The sequence below is a fragment of the Mauremys reevesii genome, linkage group 1 (assembly GCF_016161935.1).
Source record: "Mauremys reevesii isolate NIE-2019 linkage group 1, ASM1616193v1, whole genome shotgun sequence".
NCBI lineage: Eukaryota > Metazoa > Chordata > Testudines > Geoemydidae > Mauremys > Mauremys reevesii.
Window position 1 is genome coordinate 157,803,112 of NC_052623.1, and position 22,588 is coordinate 157,825,699.

Genomic DNA, 22,588 nt, shown 5'->3' on the forward strand with positions numbered 1-22,588 from the left:
ACCTAAGAGAGATTTGTCCAGCTCCTTGTATATTTATTTCTAATTCTTCAAAGCCTGTCTCTGTTCAGTGTAGATTCTCATTCAACTAATTCACTGTTACTCACAGCTAATGGTGCTGAAAAATATTACCATATCAAACAAATGGTGATTATCACATGAGAAGTATCTGCAGTAGTGTGTGTTAGATATTCCAGTCACATCTCATGTAACACAGACTGAATTTTGGAAGAGTAAAGGACTAGTTTAAAATGTGATGGGTGTGCAATGGTTATATATAACATTTTTTCTTATCTTTTCACAAATTTTTGTTTTTATGGAAGATTTCTATTCTCTTGCAAACTTTTAAAAATGTTGCACAGCATTCCCTTTGCTTTGCTTCACATGTTGTAAGTAGCACTAGAATTTGTTCTTTCATAATCCAGTTCCTCCTTCAATTTGATCCTACAGTGAGGTAAGAATCCATTATTTGTCTTGATCATTTTGCCATGGAAATTATGTAAGTGTGATTCCACTCTGAAAAGTGACTCTCTGAAAGTGGCACAGTAGGGTTCTGTGTTTATAATCTCACAGATCAAGGGCCCAATCCAATTCCCAATCAAATCACTGGAAATTGGATCAGGCCCATAATTTGCTTGGTTTATATATAAAAGAAGGTGGGTGAAATCCTGGTTCCATTAGCATCAATGGCAAATCTCCCACTGACTTTAGTAGTACCAAGATTTCACCCTGTGTGTATTTCCTTACTGCCTCCTACACACCTTCACTTGAAAATCAAGCTGGGTTCTTTCTGGCTTAGTCATTATCAACAGTACAAGATTCTATAAGCCAAATTGTGCTCTCACTTACACCTGTGGAAAGCCATCATCATCAATGGGGTTGCGCAGCTGGTTCTGCAAATGGAATTTTATTAACAATTATTTGGATGATGTACAAACCAGAATAGACTCCAGCTCACTCTCACAGAGCTGTGCTGGCATTTCAGAGTTAACAGGAGGAAAAAGTGGTAAAAACCTCTGTTTGTCACTAACATCAGCTGGCATAACTTTGAACGAAAACAGGGAGCAGTCACTTTTCAGAGCAGAACTGCACATTAATGTTTCATTGGAAGAATTCCCAAGGGGAAGAGCTGTGCTTGCTTAAAAACAAGTGTCAAACGTGGCAGGAAAATGAGAGGGAAACTACAGCTAAAGTGTGATATGTTTGAAGGCTTCCCACAATATGGCTTAAAATTAGGCTGCTAATTGTATACACTGAAGTTTGGAGGAACCTGACACAATCAAAGAGGGAAATCAGAGTAATTTGCTCATTCTGGGAGGCTCACTTCGTTTTCTCATGATCTGTGTCCTTCTTTGTTGCCTAGTATTCATCCAAACAGGAAAATATAATCTGAGGTTTAATCATCTGAGATGATTTCCATGGCTCTTTTGCTTCACTTATCTGAAAAGAGCCCAGTACTGCACTGAAGGCAGCGTAAATCCCTAAACTGGTAAGCAGGTGCTGCATTCCCTCATGCTTCCCAGGATGCTAAGTGGCCAACCACAGAAGTGAGAGAGCCTATCATTCCCTAAAATCCAATGTCTCCCATGACATTATGATGAGCCACCGGCACTACCAGTGAGCTATATGTATTCCAGTAACTACGTTAAAATCAACCAAGCCAAACTCAACAGCATTTTGTTACTTCATCTTTTGTGTTGCTGGGAGCTACTGATTCCTTTTGGCTTCACATACTTTTCATAACCAGTTATCGCTATCTTTTATTTTTTCGACTAGGGGGAAATAAGTCAGACCTTAAATATGGGCAATGAGTGCTTTTCCCCTTCTTAGTGGTGGGGGTGAAGATTTTAGCTGGAAAATACTGTCCCTAACAACCCGATGTGACTTATTTTATTATTCTGATTAAATTGAGAAGCCTCGGTATTTTCCCTGGATGCTGAGAGCCTGAGTCTCGCTATCTGTCATCTCAGTCAGTCCGTTATACCTGTGCAAAGTTACTGCAAAAATTGCCATATCAGAATGGCAGCTTTTCACACCCACTTTGCACAGCTCTAATGCCCCAGTCCTGCAAATATGTTCCTTATTTTTTGAAAGCTTCTCCATTCGGTTTAATGAAATGTCACCCATCTGCCAGTCCTCCTTTGGTCAGACTACAGTGTATTTTATCCACGCCGTGCTATTGTTTTGACATTCCCCAAGACCAATCTGTTGCTTTGCGTTGGCACTTTGTAACATTCGGCACAGTCACTGCAAATGCAAACAGCTGTGGTGACCGCCACTGTACAGTAGAAACAGCAAGTAAAAGTTCAGCCCTAACAATAAGCAAATAGAATGGATGGTTGTGTCATTAGAAACAATCAGCCATGCCAAGACAGGCATGAAGTGACTCGATGAACTGACAGGTTTTCCTGTTCTCCCACTAAGGAAGAGCCCCATATGCAACTCCATAGCACTCCGAGATTAAATTATTTTAAAGAAGTTATCCAGCAAATAATTTTGATTAATGAATAAATTCAAAAATATCATGATCTATTTGAAGACAATTTAAAAGCAGAAACAGAGGTGAAATTTATCAAATTAATTCTTTGTTACAAATTATCATCTCAGTTCTATTAAGTATCTATGTGACCAAAAAGGATCTATGGACCAGTTATTCAGCATATAATAAAAAAAGTACTATGAGTCTTACCTTTGTAGTTTCCTGTAGGTCATATACCCAGAATTATAGTCCAGTCCTATAGTCGTTACACATTAAACGATTAAATTATTCCGTGTTTTTGGTTTGTACTTTCCTCCTCTACACTCCTAAAAGAGCTGAGAAGACCATGAGCCACCGCCAACTGCCTGGTGGAATTAGGCCAGTTGGTAAGATACCTTTCCATTTTCTGAAATAAGTCCAACTGTCCACAGGAAAACTTCTTTTCAGACAGGCATTATAGGATGCTATGACTTTGGGGACACCATTACCTCTCTTACTTTGCTTCCATGGTGGCATGCTGGTCACAGAAAGTGCAGAGGGCTGGTAGCCCTTGATCCCCCTTTTCCTAGAAGAGGAAACAGCGGCATTGTGAGCAGGGCAGAGGACCTTCTGTAGCCACAGAAGGAGCCAAAAGCTATCTGTACTGTTTTTCATGTCTCTGCAGCTGAGTTTCTCTAGGCTACATTGAGATTCCATGCTCTAGGCAACAGACATCAGGCCAAGGCTCCTTTCAGATTCCAGACAGTCCATAATTGTCCTGCCTTTTTAATCCCCTTCTACCAGGGATCACTGCAGCTTGGAAAAGCCCAACCCTTCCTGTATTGGGCACAACAGCACTGCTTACCAGGGCCGGCTCCAGACCCCAGTGCGGGGGGTGCTCTGCCTGTCACCGGGAGGGCGGCAGGTGGCTCTGGTGGGCCTCCCGCAGGCATGCCTGCGGATGCTCCACCGGAGCCGCGGGACCAGCGGACCCTCCGCAGGCAGGTCTGCAAGAGGTCCACCAGAGCCGTGGGACTGGCGACCGCCAGTGCGCCCCCCGCAGCGTGCCACTGTGCTTGGGGCGGCGAAATTGCTAGAGCCGCCCCTGCTGCTTACAACTGAAATTGTCTAGTTCAGGTCAGCAAAATGTTATTAGCATCCCCTCTCATTCAGCATCTCTGCACCGTGATTGTTCCTGACTTCCTGTTGCTTGCAGACCTGAGGATCCAGGAAGCAGGATCCAGATAGAATAGAGAGATCCCACTGGGCCACAGTGCCTTGCCAGGTCAGCTCAGGGCAGAAGATTTAGCTGGCTTTTCATGTAAATGAATGGCCTTTCAGCCTTTCACATTGTAGATACTGCTGTGAGACATCTACTTTGTTCCCCACGACCGTGATCTTGACATGACATACTGCATCTAGGAGGAGCGGGAGGAAGATGACATAGAAATCTTAGCTGTGGAAAAAAATTAAAAGGTACTCTCAGAAGTTGTAAGTTTTTCCCAAAAAGCTTGACCAAGTATCAAATAGCTTAAATCATAGACCCAGAGCCAGGCCTGCTTTTGGTGCCCCACACAGGTCACGTGGTGTGTGCAGATTCTGAAGGAGAGCCAGGACACAGGGATGTGAGCATGAACAGGACAGATGCAGTGAAGGCCACAAGCAGCACAGCACAACCTGAACCAGAGGGAGGTCTGGAGTAGCTGGTGCTGTTGCTGCTGCAGAACCAGACTTAGTGAGAAGAAAGAAGAAAAATGTCCCCTGACCCCCACTGGGCACTGGCTGAGAGAAGAGAGAGGGAGCAGCAGTGCAGCAGAGCATCACCCCTGGCCCTCACCCCTGAGGAAAGAAAGGCACAGCAGTGAGGAACAGGAGGGAAGCCTGGGCAATAGAGGGCAGCATGATAGAAAAAGAAGAGAAAAAGAAGAAAAAAAAAAAAGCAAAAACAGTGGAGGAGATTGAGGTGTATGCATGGTAGAGAGGGTGATGTGAGGTAATAGAAGGTTCTGGTGTGTATGGTCAAGAGTGGGGGAGTTTTGTCTATGTCTGTTGGGCATTTTAATTAGTGTATCTGCCCTTTACCAATCAAGTCCTGCCCCAAGAGGCGTTTCTCACACCTCTTCTGAAAATTGGCAGGACTGACTCTGCAAAGACCTACAAAGTGCAGTGGCCAGGATTTATATTTCTCCGAGGTATAAACAAAAGTATTCTAACAGATGATACAATCTACTAATCCTGGAGGAGAAAAAAATGGCGATAGCGCCAGTGAGGTAATAGATGTTTAGTTGATGAGGAAGCTGAGGGTACGTGGAACTCATTGCCACCAGATATCATGGAGGCCAAGTACTTAGTAGGATTGGGAGTAAAGATGAGATATGAATATGCATGGATAAGAACATCCATAGTTACATTAAATATATTTTTAATTGTTTTGAAAGAATAAAACCCCACTTGCTTTTAGGCATAAGCCAACCTCTGACAGGTTTTAACCAGAAGTTTACAACATGGAAGATTATTCCATAACTGTTCGTTATGAAGTTACCTGCTCCTTCCTTTAAAGCATCTGGTCCTGACCACTGTCAGAGACAGGATACTGGACTAAATGGAGCACTGGTTCAACCCAGAAAGGCAATTCCTATGTTCCTCACCCTCCTACTATCTCACTTCACTCCTCTAAGACATGAGAGCATGAACAGATCCCGCTGATGTACATGTTCTTGTGAAGAAAAGGACTGTTCACCACCAGGCCATGCTCTGGAATGACAAGTATGCAAGAATTAGTATCCTCAAATTCTCTATAAATGTTGGGGTTAATCTCCAGGGTTTACAAGGCCCTTTAAATGTGTTTTAATAAGAGAATGTGCTTTACAAAAGACCCATCTAACACTTCACTTATCAGCAACATTTAAGGGAAGATAAACCCAGCTGTGATAATAGTGCAGATTTTCAGTGAGGGCCCTAACCAGAATGCCAAAGTCAAAGTAATAAATGTTTTAATTTCAAAATAACAGTTTCCCAAATGGCTGAAGAACATTCCATTCAATCAGGACATCTTGAGGGCAATAGCTGCCAGAGTTTTATTATTCTCTCTCAAACCTGATAATATAAAGAAACAGGTAAAGCAACCTTGCACTCTTTCTGAAATATGCCAGGTTAGGGCTACACTCTGCTACCTCAAATAGGACCTTATTCCATTAGCAGTCTCATTAAGATGATGGCACTACTCACAGAGTATGGAGCTACTCAACATGAGTAAGGATGGGTCCCTAAACAGTAAGATTGTGTGAAACCAGAATAGCCTAATGGCCACACATGAGGGATTCAAGTCTGTGTGTCTTCTTCAGTGCTTCATTCCCTAGGCAAGTAGGGGTTGGAGCATTTCCTTTCACTCTCTGGCAATCGACTTTTGGCAGACAGCATGAGCAGTGTTAACAGACTGTGGAGGGAGCAACACCCAGTCCTCCTCATAGCCTGATCCTAATATCACTGACACTGGTGTAAATTAGGAGTAAGACCATGGAAGTTAACAGAGTTACACCAGTTTTATAATGGTATTAGTGAGATCAGAATCAGGCCATTAGTCTTATGGGTAGCCCCTGGAAGACTGTCCACACAACCAGCTCCACCTAGAGAATGGAACAACAAGAGTTAATATACCAAGTATGCTGCACAAGCCAGGCCTTGAGCCTGCTAAGTTCCTCTTGGCCTTCTGTCAATCTGATTTTCAATGGCCTCTTGTTATGCAAACCCTTGAGTGAGCTGAGCGTGCCTCCGGGCAAATGGGAACTAGAAGCACATTATAAGCCTGGTCCTGGTTTTGGTTATGGAAAGGGAGTTTTACCACTGATTTCAAAGGACTAAAGATTGGGCCTAGTATGAATACACTTCTGCAAGGCAACTGAATCAGGATCCTGGCAATCAGCAGAGTATTGATGGCACATTATGGATAAGATAAATATTGATGAATTCCACTTTATAAGTATTGGACAAACAAATATATGTGTAGTATACAAATGGTGTGGATGAAAGCTGTGATTGGGGCTTTTGGAAGACAAAATGAGCACTGTTAACAGATGGACAGAGCATCCTCTTCATCCATTAGATCACTATGTAGTTTTCAGTTAACTTATTTCTTCTGCACTTTTTTGTCTATGGCCATCCAACATTGTGACAGATAAAACGAAACACGATGAAGTCAGTCAATCAATGGTGCTTGACAGTAGTGTGGGGAAAGAGCCAGCTGTGTGAGCGGCAAACCGTCTCATGGTGGCTACAGGTCCACTCACCATATGGAGGTTGGAGCACACTCTGCTTCCTACCTCACCTGCAGGCCTCAGCCTGGACTCTCTGATGGCTCTCCGTGATGACTGCAGCAGCCTTGACCCGGCTTCTCCAGACTGAGCAGCTGTGGGCAGGATTCTCCCAGTTGTCAGCGGGAATGCTGAATTTCTTGAGACCTTGCTTGATCTTGTCACTGTATCGGAGCTTTGGCCTTCCTCTGCATCACGGGCAGTCCTTGAGTTGGCCACAGAGCACAGTCTTTGGCAGACAATTTTCAAGCAAATGCTCCACATAGGGTGACCAGATAGAAAGTGTGAAAAATCGGGTCAGAGGTGGGGGGTAATAGGTGCCTATATAAAAAAAATCCCCAAATATCGGGATTGTCCCTATAAAATCGGGTCATTTGGTCAACCTAGCTCCACATGTCCCAGCCAGTGAAGCCTGTGAGCATCCAGCACAGTCTGCATAGACTGTAGGCTGGTTCTCTCAATGATCTCATTGTTAGTGTACAGTGCATAGGGCTGAAGAACATTCCAATCAATCAGGACAGCTTGAAGGGAATAGCTGCCAGAGGTTTAGTATCTCTCTCAAACTTGGTAATATAAAGAAACTGTAAAGCAGTCGAACTCAGATGCTGAGTAAAATAATGGAGCAGCTGATACGGAGGGTAATATAATTCACTTTTTTTAATAGAAATAAATATCAACAAGGATATAAGCATTGCACCACCATCTTGGTGTAAGAATCTGAACTTCACTGGAAATATTTCTATTAAATGCTCATGAAAACCAGCCAGGCTAGCACAATAAATCAAAATGCATGAATTAGACATCCAAAGAAATAGGAATGACTTTATGTTTGGCTATTTCATACATTTTCAAAGCACTCTATTTCCATATGGCTGTGGTAAGACTCATAATCTTAATGCCTTTTGAGGGAGAGGGTGTTGTATCTTAGTTTTACTCACAAATGGCTATGTTTATCTTTTGGTTTGGTTTATATTATGGCCTGATTTTTATAAGTAGTAAAACAATGATCACTGTATTATAGCAATTTACTAATGAATTTATTTATAATATGGAAAGCAAAGAGATGTTTTGTTTTATTGGCAGCATTACCACTTACTATTTAAAATGTCAAATGTAATAATCCACAGATTGTGGAACACTGGCCACCTTCTATGGAGAGAGGGTTCTGTATACAACATCACCTCCATCTCAGTAGGGGAAACCAATTTTCTAGGGACAGGCTGACTAGACTAGTCTGGAGAGTGTTAAGCTAAAAAAAAAAAAAAGAGGGATGGGGTGGAGTAAAAGGGTGGAACAAAGGAGCATTCACTTAGCAATAAATCAAGATGTCAAGAACAAAATTAATCAAGGCACCAAGAGACACAAAGAGAAGAAATTCTTTAATTGCCTATACACCAATGGTACGAGCCTCATAACAAATAAGAGGAATTGGAATTTCCCATTTACAAATATAAGTTTGACCTAATTGGAATTACTGAAATATGGTGGGAAGATTTGCATGTTTGGAATGTTAAATCACTGGTTACACCCTATTTAGAAATAATCAAGTGGGGGAAAAAAGTGGGAGAGTGCCAGTGTGTGTCAAAAATAGCATTCCCTCTTCCCAAGTCACTGGCAACTTGGAAGCAAATGGTCATGAATGTTTATGGACCAATGTTCTAACAGATACAGAATAGGATGGGGCATTAGTGGGTGTCTGCTACAGACCACCAAATAACACTAGAGAACAGGATGACCAATTTCTTATGCACCTGTTTTAGTGTGTAGGAAAACTGGGGAAGTGCCAAAGGACTAGAAGAAAGCTAATGTTGTGCCAATATTTTAAAAGGGTAGCTAGAACAACCCAAATAATTATAGGTCTGTCAGGCTGACACAGGCCTTGAATAAAATAATGGAACAGCTGATACAGAGGTTAATATAATTCATGCCAATCAACATGGTCTTATGGAAAACAAATCTTGGCAAACTAACTTGATAGCATCTTTCTATGGCATTACCCGTTTGGTTAATAAAGGTACTAGTGTTGAGAGAGGTACTGGTAGACTTATGTAAGGCATTTGACTTGGTACCACAGGCCGTTTTGATCAAGAAACTACAATAATACAAAATCAACATGGCACATACTAAATGGATTAAAAGCTAGCTAACTGATGGGTCTCAAAATGTATGCCGTGTTGGTGTAGCTGTGTTGGTCCCAGGATATTAGAGAGACAAGGTGGGTGAGAGAGACAAGCACCTTGAATAGTCCCTTAGAATATGTGCTAACTACTTTTTCTATACTATCTGTTCAACCTTGTGACACTCTGTAGCTCAAAAACTTGTCTCTCTCACCACCAGAAGTTGATCCAATAAAGATATTACCTCACCCACCTTGCGTCTTTAGGTTTCAGACTAGAAATAAGGAAGAATTTTTGAACAGGGAGGATAATTAACTAGTGCAACAATTTACCAAGGATTGTGGTGGATTCTCCATCACTGGAAATTTTAAAATCAAGATTGGAGTTTCTTCTAGAAAATATCCTTGATTAACCATAGCTTTTGGACTTGAAACAGGAATTAATTCAGGGAAGTCCTATAGCCTGTGTTATGAAAGAGGTCAGACTAGATTATCACAATGGTGCCTTCTGAGCTTAAAATCTATGAAAAGAGAACCAGGCACAAAGTACCATTTTAGCCATTTGTTTCTCACATAAGTCACAACTTTGCCTCTAAATCCAAGAAGCTCAACAGGACACCTGAGCACACAAAGGACACTGTAACATTCCCACATGTCATCATTAGTTTGCATGGTCTAGACCGGGGTGAGCAAACTACAGCCCATGGGTCAGATCTGGCCCCTCAGGGCTTTGGATCCAGCCCGCAGGATTGCCACCCCTGTGGTGCAGTGAGGCCCGCGCCGCTCTGGGAAGCAGACGGAACCATGTCCCTGTGGCCCCTACAGGAGGGGAGGCAGAGGGCTCTGCTTGCTGCTCTTGCCTGTGAATATCTCCCCAGAAGCTCCCATTGGCCAGGAACGGGGAACCGCAGCCAGTGGGAGCTTCGGGAGAGGTATCCACAAGCATGCGGAGCCCTCTGCATCCCCTCACCCAGGGGCCGCAGGGACGTGGTGCCGGACGCTTCCCAGAGCGGTATGGGGCTGGAGCCAGGGAGCCTGCCCTGGCCCCGGTGTGCACCACTGCCACCCTGGCACCGGGCCAGAGCCCAAACCCCTCCTGCACTCTGCCCCCCAACTTCCTGCCCTGAGCCCCCTGCCTGCACCTCGCACTCCCTGCTGCAGCCCACACTTCTCTTGAACCCCAACTCCCTGCCCTGAGCCTCCTGCTGCACCCAGCACCCCTCCTGCACCCTAACCCCCTGCTGCACCTTGCACCCCAACCCCCTGCTCTGAGCCCTCTCCCACACTCCAAACCCCTCTCTGCACCACTGCCCAGAGCCCCCTCCTGCACTGTGCACCCTCTCCTGCACCCCAACCCCCTTCCCTGAGCCCCCTCGTACATCCCACACCCCTCCCGTGCCCCAACCCCTTGCCCTAAGCCCCTTCCTGCACACCGCAAGCCCCCACACACCCTGCACTCCCTCCTGCACCACAACCCCTTACCCCGCCCCTACATTTATGGCCCTGCATGCAATTTCCCCACCTCAATGTGGCCCTTGGGACAAAAAGTTTGCCCACCCCTGGTCTAGACTGACACTGCTAGGAAGGATTAATGCAAACATGCAATATATGTCTGTGCTATATCTTTTCAATCATTATTAAATTTTCATCTATTCATTTATTTCACCTCTACTTTGAGCACATCTCAATTCCTCAGCTCTAGTGGCAGTTATGGATTTTATGCATTGATGTGCGTTTAACAGTGAAGGGGCCACACACAACAAGCCTTTCATCAAGGATCTTCTCACTGTTTAGTTCCCTTTGGTGACTAAAGGGAAGAAAGACTATATTTCTTGCAAGGTGATTTTATGAAGCAGTGGATTGTACCTCTTCAGGTTTAATGGATACAGAACTGATTGGGAACATATCTGAATGCAATCTCGCAGCTCTCATTTGCAGAGTTTCAGTTTGCAGTGACTGTTCCATTGTAGTTCACATGGCTTTGCAACCCATTAATTTCACTTTGAGGTTGAACAAGCCCAAAAGCTTAAATCCTAACTCATCCAAAATGGCCACGTATTTTCTGTTTTCTCATTAAACTGTGTGAAACTTCCACGTCTCCCATAGTGTCTACTCAAAATCATAATTTGCTCCAGATTCATTCAAAACTTGATCAGAAATTAAATGGGATTGACAACCCTTCCAGTGAACATGGCCAAGTTTGAGGTTTAGACAGCGTAAAATATTGTCAGGTTTCAAATCTCATTGTGAACATTAGGCTCGGCTCTAATAGCGAAATACTTTGCTCCAAATGTTTCATTAGAGATAGGCCCATGCCATAAAACTCAGTTCTGAAAACTCTAACCTTCAGTGGGACTCAGATCTGGAGTTTTATTTTCATCCACTATAAAGACAGGAGGGACCAGATGCTAAGGTCAGGACCTAGTGTCCCTTCAAATTCCAAGCGCAAAAAATTCACACTATTTGGATCTTTGTTTTTCTTCAGACCCATTTATATTCTTCATTTGCAACTTAACTATTATTTTCCCATAAGCCTATATTACTTTGCATAGATACAGTAAGTGGAGATATAAAAGCAGACTGAAGATCTTTGAAGCCAGACACCACCATAGCGCCTTGCCCTTTCTGGATTTGCAGTGGTGTCTAGGCTATGCTGCAAAAAGATTTATGGCTTTTAATCTTCTCATGTACTGCAACTGTTAAGTACAGTATAATATATATGACAGGAATTAGTCCTGAATTTATTTAGGTTTTTTTTTTCCTAGTTCATATGTCAGAAAATGGCTATTTTCAATTATTTATTAGGAAAGTAATGTTTTTCGAGGTGGATGCATTACTTTTGTTATCTGCTTTCAATTAGCTGGGAATTCACTGTGTTCAGCCAAACATCCATTCATCAACAAATTCCAGATTCCTGGCAATCTGAACGAATTCCCAATTTTCTTCTTTTATGGATAAAATAAGTGAGGATGTTCATGCCTCATGCTAAATCATGGCTGGGAGTGGCTAACCTGGAGGGAGAGGGAGAAGCAACTATGGAAGTTAATGGATGTTGCAAAAGAAGTAAATCCATAAACTCTCACGCCTCTTTTTACAGGCACATCCAGTCTGTGAAGTGGTCTGAGAATGCAGTAGCCTTTCCTCCAAAATACTGGAGACAAATTCATTGGGGAGAGCGAGAGAGCTTTACCATATGGACACTGCCCCATGCAGACAAATGTGAAAATAAAATTCAAGTAAAATAACATGCACATTGTGACAGAGTGCAGGGAGTGGATAAATGAGCCTGCACTCTGATCACTTAGATGCCAATTAGTTCCCCAGAGAAAACTGACTGAGGTAATTAGACAATCAGACCAGTGGGTTGGGTGTGATAAAGAGCCAATTAGCCCAACAGCCCATGTCTGGTAAAGAGTCACAGCAAGAAAGTGCTGGCTGTGGGAGAGGGACAAAAAAAGAAACAAAGGGAAAAGGGTTGGCTGAGCCCACTCACACAGAGGGAAGGGAGGGCTCTGTTGGTCCTCAGCTCCTGATGAGAGGACCAAAAGCACAGAAGACATTGTAAATAGACTGTTGCCTGAAGACACTAGTGGTATTGGTGAAGGGATGTCAAAATAAATGGCCCTGTGAATGCACAACTAGTGGAGCCTGCGCAGTTTCTGAAGGACGACAGGAGTGAAGCCGTGCCCTGTTACACATCCAGAGGCTTTGGAGCATACATAGCTGTTCCACTGACCAGAATAGCCCTCCCAAATGTATGACTGGGGGGCAGCTGTGCTGGTGTCACCAACTACCCAGTGAACTTGTGCACACTCCAGCGGTGCGGGGGGGTAGGGTGTTAAACCAGGAGCCGTTGGGTCTAACTGGGCAGTCCTAACAGCTCCAGTAGAGCATTGAGGGGCATCCGTATGCAATGAGCACACTCTTGTAGGGGGCTTCACAGCAGCAGTAGATCTTTACAGAACAGCGTCTCAGGCACTGTGAAGTGCTGAGAGGCACCTTCATTTATTTAATCAGCAAGGGTAGAGCTAAGGCAAATAAAGAACCCGGTAGTATGATGAGTGGAACTGGAGCAAGAGGGTCAATTGCAGAGGGACATAGTTTGGTGTGGCACCAGAGGGCTCAGCAATGCTTGCCTGATCCAGGTTGCTACCTCAGAAACTCTAGAACCTCAGCATGTAACACAGGCCTCTCAACGTATTTAATAAAGCTCTGCTTCCTACAGCTCTGCCTGGAGCATCACTTATTGCTAATGACATGTGCCCCAGCTGAAGTCTAACTGAGCAAGTTGGGTCACCAGTCTCACCAGGAGAGCAATCTCCAGGACGTCCCTATGTGTCAGTCTCTCACCAGCAGTGCACTGGCATTGCACCATGCAATTTTTAAAAGGTTTCTTTTATTTGTTCAGCATTTAATTTGACAGTGAGAAAATTATCCTACTGGACATTCTCTAAGCAGATAGGCATTCATTTAAAACCAAGATGCACTGCTTACTGACATTAACCTCACATACCTTTCCCTCCTTCAGTGGAAACCACACATCATACCCACAGGCAATGGACATTAAACCACAACATGGAAGTCAATAAACAAGGTATCTGTTAGACCAACAGGGGAAGCAAATTTCGATGCCAAAACCCCATCACTAAGACCTGGTCTCCGTTTGAAAGTTGTACCAGTATAACTATTTCAATTAGGTGTTGGGGGGATCACGAATAGAGTTATACTGGTTCAACTCCTAGTGTGAACATAGTTATACCAATGTAAAGGTGATTTATTCTGGTATAATTTATTACCCTTCCTGTACAGAAATAGCTATACCAGTATAAAGCACCTGTATACAGATACAACTACGTTTACACTGGGGGAGGTGTACTGCTTTAACTATACCGGAATAGTTAAAAGTGGTGCAACTTTCTAATGTAGACAAGGCCAAAGGCCTTGCCAGCAGTCCCCAGATAGTAAAATCTGGATACCGTTGCAAAAATTCCCCTGCTGATCACACCTCTCATGTAGCTGCTCTGTCAGAGGGGCAGTCTTTTATGATGTGGTTAGATAGACTGATACCAATTTTCCACACATGTGAAGTGCAAATTATTGAATGCATTGAACTAAGAATAACTGGGAATAACAAGATTTTTTTTCTTTTTCCTCTTTTTTTGGTTCAATGGCAATTCTGAAAAATTGAGAAAAAAAATTTTTTTGGTTAAACTGAAAATGAAATTTTTGAAATTTTCGGTGAATTGAAAAGTTAAAAAAAAATTGTTTGGGGTCATATGTTTCATTTAGTTTGACCCAAAACAAAATATTTTGTTTTGATTTTGAACATTTAATGTTGTTTACTTGAAAAAATATTAAGGCTGTTTTGAAACAAAAAGTCATTTTCAATCAAATAAAAAAAATTGTTTTGAAAATATCAGAATGAAACATTTGGATTTTTTCAGAATTTTGTTTGTTTCTTTCTTTGTTTTCAACATGAACGATTTGGGGGTGAAAGAAACGAAATCACAAAACATTTTGGCGTCACTAAATCTGCATTTCTCACCAAAGAAAGTTTCAGGCAAAATTTTTCACCCAGATCTAACAGTGACAAATCCATTTGTGAGGTACAGCTATAAGACATTGACGTCTTTCCTTTTGTCAAATATAACCCAACCCTGCAAACACACGTGCTTGCAGGAGAAGGGCCTAATTTTCTAAATTCTCATTGAAAAATGCATTGTTTGTCTGGCAATATTTACTACAGTAGAAGCTAGAAACAGCAGACATCTGACCTGTTGTATAATAACCCAGGCTGTTTATTGTCCATGATTCCATGATCCTCTGTAGATAGAGATGGAGAGGTATGGTGTTTTTCAATATTTGTTTCATTATTTCATTAGAGATTGCAATTTGACAATATTTGTCAGTATCACACTCCTTTCCTTTTTTGGAACATCAGTGTCATCTCTGCTCTTCCTTTCCCCTCTAGCACCTCTCCAGTTCTCTAGGCTTCTTAAAAAATAATGGTTGGTGGCTTTGACCAATAATTATCTAGTTCCCTCAACACCATAAGATGCAAGGTACCTAGATACACTTATCAGAATATGTTTACATTTTCCAAGTATTCCTTTGCCCACTTTTTATCAACTATTTTTACTATGGTTATATGTACTCTGGTAGTGATTAGAGCCCCCAGCTGGAACAATGTCCCGTTGTGCTACGCACTGCACATAGTAAGAGATTGTAAGCCCTTAGTGCATGTACTATCTAAATAGACAAAACAGAGTCAGATGGAAGACAGGAAGTATTATCACCATTTTACAGATGGAGAATCAAGAGACAGAGAAATTAAGTACTTGTGGCACCTTAGAGACTAACAAATTTATTTCAGCATGAGCTTTTGTGAGCTACAGCTCACTTCTTCGGATGCATAGAAAGGAACACACAGACAGGAGATATTTATACATACAGAGAACATGAAAAGGTGGAAGTATGCATACCAACAGGAAGAGTCTAATCAATTGAGATGAGCTCATAAATATCTCCTGTCTGTGTGTTCCATTCTATGCATCCAAAGAAGTGAGCTGTAGCTCATGAGAGCTTATGCTGAAATAAATTTGTTAGTCTCTAAGGTGCCACAAGTACTCCTGTTCTTTTTGCGGATACAGACTAACACGGCTGCTACTCTGAAACCAGAGAAATTAAGGCATTTGCCCAAGGTCACAAAATATATATGTAGCAGAGCCAGGAATTGAAACCAGCTCCCCAAATCCCAGTCCACAAGACCATCCTTCCACTCTTTTACGTCTTTGTTACTCTCTAAGAACTCAAGTCAGCACTTGACCTCAGTGGGACTACTCACACATGTCAGGTGCTTAAGTACCATGCTGAATTGGGGCCTAATTATCCAAACATATTTCCTTTATTTTTCTTCCAAAGTTTCGGTTTTCAAAAGTAGTTCAGAATCTCTGCCATGTTAGAGCCATTCATTTAATCTCTTGTTTCACTGAGTCATGAAATTGCTATGCCTCTTGGATTTTCCTTTACTGGTTTTATTGTAAGTGCTCTCCTGCTCCTGTTAACTCCTCTGGCTTGTTACCTCATGCTGCTTTTGTGCTGCCTTATGTTTCCCGGTGAGTCCTAACTAACTCTGGCTATTCTTCTTTGGTCATGTCCCTCTTTTTGCTTCCCAGTAAAGGTACCAGCTGCTTTTCATTCCTTCCATTTTTCTTTTTCAGTCAGACTGTAGTCTGTAGCACATTCATTATGCTGTGGGGTAGGATTCTCCAGCCTCCTTCCTCATGCATGGATTGCAATATATCTCTCACTGTCTATTTAAGTTCTTATATTGTGCCCATCACCACGGTATCTGAATGCCCTGCCCTCTCTTTCCCACTGCACCACATTCATCACAGTATATTTCTTAATTTGCTGACACTTGTCCTCCTGAAGTGTCATCTTTCAACTACTCTGTTCCATAAACCCATTCCTTTCTATGTGGAGTTCAAATCGCACATGGTAACTGATATCAAAAATCCATATCATTCTGACTTCCTCATTTAGAGCCTCTGGCTGCTTTCTCATCCCCCAAACAGGAAATACAGTGCCCTAGAAGCACAGAGCCCACCAACCAGCTCTCATTTTCAGTCATTCACTAGTCCAAGTAGGGACTCTGTAGTTGAATCTGTCAGTCACCCAGGAATGCCTTCCTCTTGAGCTCCTTCATTGGCTGATTTCTTCCTTATTGCCAGTCACACATTTCGCTGAGTAGTAACTCTTTTCTGAGTCTGGGTGATCAGAGTTATCTCACATGCTGTATTTCTTAGCATGTAAATAAATAACTGGAGTTGTCTTAAGCTTGTGTGTCTTATTGACCTTCATATGGAGGTAGTAAATATTCATCACACATACAACAGTTTTCCAAACCAAATTCAGGATGTATGAGGAGAAGGGCATGGCATTTTTCATTTAAATTGTTTGTGTATCACTCAACGAGCAATCAATCTCCATGCAGTGAGATGGTTAGTCTGGGGCCTTGGGATAATGCTGTGCTGCTTTTGTTTCTTGGTACTGTGCATCCCACAATACACCCCTCCCACCACTGCACATCAGCTTTGTCGATAGTGTGCGTTCATCTAGACATCTTAAGTGTTTTCTCACTGATGATACCACTGTTTTCTTTAACATGTGTCTAATGTTCTGCAGCCTACATGGTTGTGAATTCATGTGTTTATTTTACTAGCGGAATACACCTGCAACCTAAATATTGTATCATAAGCAGATGTTTGCATCTATGAATTGAACCATGCACAAAGATTTGTAGACCCATGAGCTTCAGATTTAGTGAGTGAGAGCGAAGGTCATTGTTGGACTTTCAGATTCAATAAATCTTGCCATTATTGGGCGGGGGGAGGCAAGGAAGAAGTTGTTATAGACATATAACCATTTTAAAAGTAAGCCACTGATGATCTGCAAAACAGATGCAAGTCAGGTTGATTTTTGATACATTAAACTGACCCCAGCAGGGCAGGAGATTAAATAAACTAGAGATCTGACTGGGAATCACACAGGGAACATGAAGCACGTCAGGAGTGGAAATGGCAATAATAAGCCACTGTTCTTACCAAGAGGGGGAATAAAATGCAATTAAAAAGACTAAATGTTTGATTCACACCATACAACAAAGCTGATATTTATATGTCTCAGCATGAGATTTATCTGAAATTATATGTTTGTAAATCACATGTGGGAGGGTGGCATGGGGCTAAAACGTACTGCAGTAGTGAAAATGTTAGCTTGGAATCCTTAACTCTGAAGTCCTCCATCAGCAGAGCAGGTACAACTGCTGTGCCATCTTCTCCCTACTGCCTGCCATAATAACCACCAGGCAAAGTTCTCATATGACTGGCTGAGGTTCTGTGGCCTGTGTTATGAAGGAGATCAGACTCGATGACCATAATGACACCTTCCAATCTATGAATATACCATAAAGCAGTCCTGGGAGACTTACCTCTAAGGTGAAGAAGATAGTTCTGTTTTGATAATCCATCCAGTACTTGAAGCAGTGACATAGAGGTGATAGGCACCATATGCTATTCCCAATCTCTGCAGTCAGCTAGTCCCATTTCACACATGGAGTTTTGCTATTTCCACCATTATTTTCAAAACAAACTCAAGTGGCCAAAAGTGGCTTCTTGAGCCATTTATAATAAAAATTAAAACACCTGCATGTGGACTTTTCAAAATCAGGTTATTTATATTTGGGTGCAGAAGGACCAACTCAGGAGCCTAACTTTGAGCATCCATATTGGCCCTAGTTTGTCACTTCTGGAGATGCAGGTCTCATTTTAGCTCCCACACTGCTGTATGCAGGATATAGGAATACATGGCCTCATAGGCTGCTGCTGAAAATTTCACTGTAGATGCAGACTTAGAAAAAACTGCTACAATAATTTGTTTGATTTACAGCAAACTTTGTAACATTCTAAGCCCTCAGTGAAACTACTATTTCAAAGCATACATCCATCACATATTCTACATCTTGCATCTTTTACTTCCCACCTCCTCCCAAGTTGTTTCATACTTGAAGATGTACAATGCAAGATTATATGTCATGCTTGCACTAAGAATTCAACACATAAGAACAGCCATCTTGGGTCAGACCAATGGTCCCCCAACCCAGTATTCTGTCTTCCGACAGTGGCCAGTGCCAGGTGCTTCAGAGGGAATGAACAGAACAGGTAATCAGCGAGTGATCCATCCCCTGTTATCCAGTCCCAGCCTCTGGCAAACAGAGGCTAGGGACACTCAGCACATGGGGCTGCAACCCCGCCAGTCCTGGCTAATAGCCATTGATGGACCTATCCTCCAAACCCAGAACTGGGATGCCAACAGTAATGAATATGACTATCAGATTCACTAAGTGCAAGATCTTCACCATCACTACAAGCTTCAGAATCAATTAAAGAACTTACATTTGAGTGGCTTGTCGCCACTATATTTTGCCATTCATTTACTGGGCATCAAAAATACGAGCAGTGAAAATCCTAAGTAGCCAGAATAATTGAGGGGCTGTGTTCACATTTGCCCTTTCTGAGCTGTGCTCCCAATATCATCAAACATCAATTCTTAAAATACTTCACCAGGATTTCTGACTTTCTTAAGGAAAATAACAACGCATATTCTATATTTTATGTTCTGGGGAAGGACATATTGTAAATGTCCATGTCCTGGAAACCACAGTACATTTGTCTGATAACAGAGATATCCCATAAGGACACTACCAGCCCTTTTAGTGAAAAATGTGTCAATTTTCTGCTTTGTTGCCATCCCATCTTAAACTAGCCTGCAGGTGAATGTGAGTTTAGTATTCACTATTTATCACAAACTGATTACTCATCCAATTTCTCATTACTGAAATAAGGCGTTAAAAATCAAAACTAATCTTTCACGCAAAGGGAGACTTTCCAACCAGCTGTTTCCTTCAAAAGCTTTACCTCTTCTTTTCCCCTATTGCCTCCCTAGGGAGCCCACAGGGAGACAGTGTTATGTAGGATGCCAACTGTTGACTATTCATCATGGCCCTACTCTCCAAGGGCCCATCTACCTTGAATCATTTATCACTTGGGGTTGTGTGTGTTGCTGCAGAAATAAATCAGACCAGGGAACACCAGCTGCTTCTGCATCACATAGTTCTGTCTTAATTTATTGAAGAGGTGTTTCTTTATTCAGCATAAATGGAAGCAGTGTGATTCTCACTAGGCACGGAGCAGCAGGGACAGTGATTTAGCTCCACTGAATAAAAGTGGGAATAACTTTCCAAGAGAGAAATTTAAAAGTAAAAGCACGCGAGCTTGGAAACACCCACGGGGTGAGCAAACGGTCAGTTTTCCAATTAAAGCCAGTGGGGAGAGAGCTCCAAGAAAAACACATTTGGTGCTTAAGTGTGTGTCTTTTGTTCTGGGCACACAATATCATTTTGTTTCTTGGACTAGGTCTTGCTCCCGGATAGAATAACTAAATATCCAGCTATAAATCATAGGATTCAGGCTTGCTTTTCTTTCTTCAAGGTTGTATTATATAATAAAAAAGGTCAAGCCAATGCAAAGCAAGTCATAAGCTGCAGATGAACAAAGTACAAAAGGCCCTAGGTCTCTTCTAAGTACCCTTCAAGAAAGATAGGGCTAGTGCTAACGTGAAGATCTACTTTTGTTACAGACCACACAAATCTTCTCAAGGGTAGCAAGAGTTTCTCCTGTTCTTGTTTTCCTTAATGCTCTTGGAATAGTTATGTCACTAATTACATACAAAAACAACTTAATTTGACCCCCTTTTGCATGCATATGCATTATGAAAGTCTTGCCTAACATCATATGGGAGTCTGTCATAGTGCCAGGACTAGAAGATCTCAGCTGTCCTAGGTTCCAGTCCAGAGTCTTTAACACGTAGCAGCCTTTTTTCCTTCATGCTATCTTCTGCCTCATTCACTGTCCATCTTGTCCACTGAGGCTCTGAAGCTGCACCATTAAAGTGAATGGGAGCTTTGCCACTGACTTAAAGGAGTGTAGGGTCAAGCCCTAACTGAGGCAGGGCCCTCTGGAACAAATACTACATGGTTTTTTAGTTAAAGACTAGCCAAATTAACATTGCATGGACAACCTTAATTTTGGTATTTCCTAACTTTTGAATGCTTAACTTTGCATTCTTAATATTCTTGATGGCCACGGTCAGAAGACAGGATACTGGGATAGATGGACCTTTGGTCTGAGCAGTATGGCCATTCTTATGTTCTTGTAATCTAATGTAATATCCTCCTTATTAACAACAATACGTGGAAGAGCTGAACTTAGAACTCATGATTGCCTCTGACTCCAAAGCCAGTACTCATTTCCTTCTGCCAGGGGAGGAAAGTAGTGGTTGGAACAGCTGCAATCATTCACCACTTTATTTATCACTCTAGCTTTGTGCCCACCAATTAGGCATTTTAATGGGAGGCTAGAAGTACTCAGCACTGATGGTGTAACACTAACAGACCCTGGTTGGTGGCAGGCAGAACTGAACCTAGGACCTCTGGAGCTAAATGTATGAGTCTCTACTGCATGAGCTAAAAGCCCCATAGCTGTTCACTAAGGCTGTAGCAGACTCAGTAATCTCCAAGTGCCACTAGAGGGGACAGAACACCACACTCAGGAGGCGTGTGGGTTACAATGGCACATAGGAAGCTCTGGAGCAGGAGCATGGTTAGTGCTGATGGAATGTTCCGGTAATGTAGCGTCATGTCTCTAACAAGCTCTGTACAGTCACAAATGGCCATTTTCAGAGGCTCAGAACTTGTCCGAATGACGGTGGATTTTTTATGGTGACAAGAAAAATGCATCTCTCGGAGCCAGGACTACTCCTCCAGCCTCTTTTCAAGTCTCTGCTTTAACCCCTGGAGATCTCAGAGTTCTTTGAAGACATGACTGGAGGAGGGGGAGGGAGATTTTAACCATCCCTGTTTTCCTTACTGCATTCTCAGAAATGGCTTCACCATTTTCCACTGACGTTTTCCCAAATTATTCATCCAGAAGCAGACAGCTAGCATGGAGAATTTCCGCCCAAACAGTTAAAGCTGACAAACTTATAAGCCACTGTAAGCAGCACCTTCATCCAGTACTGAGAAGAATGTTACCTTAACTATGTTGTGGGGGACTTTTGTCCCCCAAAGGGGTTCAGAAACTAAGAGCAATTCTTTAAAGAGGAAAATTTTAGGCAACTTTTAACTCTAGGGCTATGTCTGCACTAAAATAGCAGTGGAGGCAGGGGTAGCATGGGGGGGCAGCTCGGGCTAGCCTCCTGATTGTAAACCCACCAAGACCCCAGGGTACGTTCTCTGGTAGATAGCCCAAGCTGCCACCCATGCAACCCCTGGCTACATTGTTATTTTTAGCATGATAGCTCATGCAGAGCTAGCACATATCTGTCTATCCACCTTGGGGGAAAGTCCCAGTGGCACTGTAGACATACCCAGCCTGTTGTCTCATGAAGCTTTCAGGATACAGAGAAATCCTGAGTAGTCAATAAGAATTTTGTTTATCCCCCAGCAGAACATAGATTCCACTAAATCAGAGCTGTTCTCCTTAAAGACAAACAAATGTTAGAAAAATTACTGTAAATTGCAAGATGGCTAGGTAAGGTAGCAGCAAAATGTAATTTCCATTATAAACCCATCTTCTCCCTCTTACAGCTTTCTGTAAACATGTCTTCTTTGGAGCAAAAGAGCAAAACTTTGTCTCAAACTAAATATGAACTTTTGGGGGGAAGTTTGAACAAAACCCTTACAGCTGTTTTAGAATTATCCAGGAGGCAAAAAAATGCACATTTCCCAGTATCAACATTATCTCGGTTTTGTTTTTGTTTTTTTTAATTCAAGGGGAACATTTTGTTTATTTAGAGTTAGAAGGTTTTTTTGTATTTAGTTATCAGCATGGTACATCCATAGTTCTCAGTGAAAAATACTCAACTTGTTATGTTTGAAAAAATATGGTTTAAATCTGAGATGTAATTAGTAATCAAAATGACTACAAGTATGCACTGTGGAGGGGTTAGTTTCGATTACTCACTTTGCTGTTGAAAGCATAACTTCTTATATCAAGTGAACCAAATTCAATTCACCTAAAACATTTAGAATTTGCATTTCCTACATTTCCTTTGCTCCCTTAATGTTTCCATTAACTTAGGTCTTTG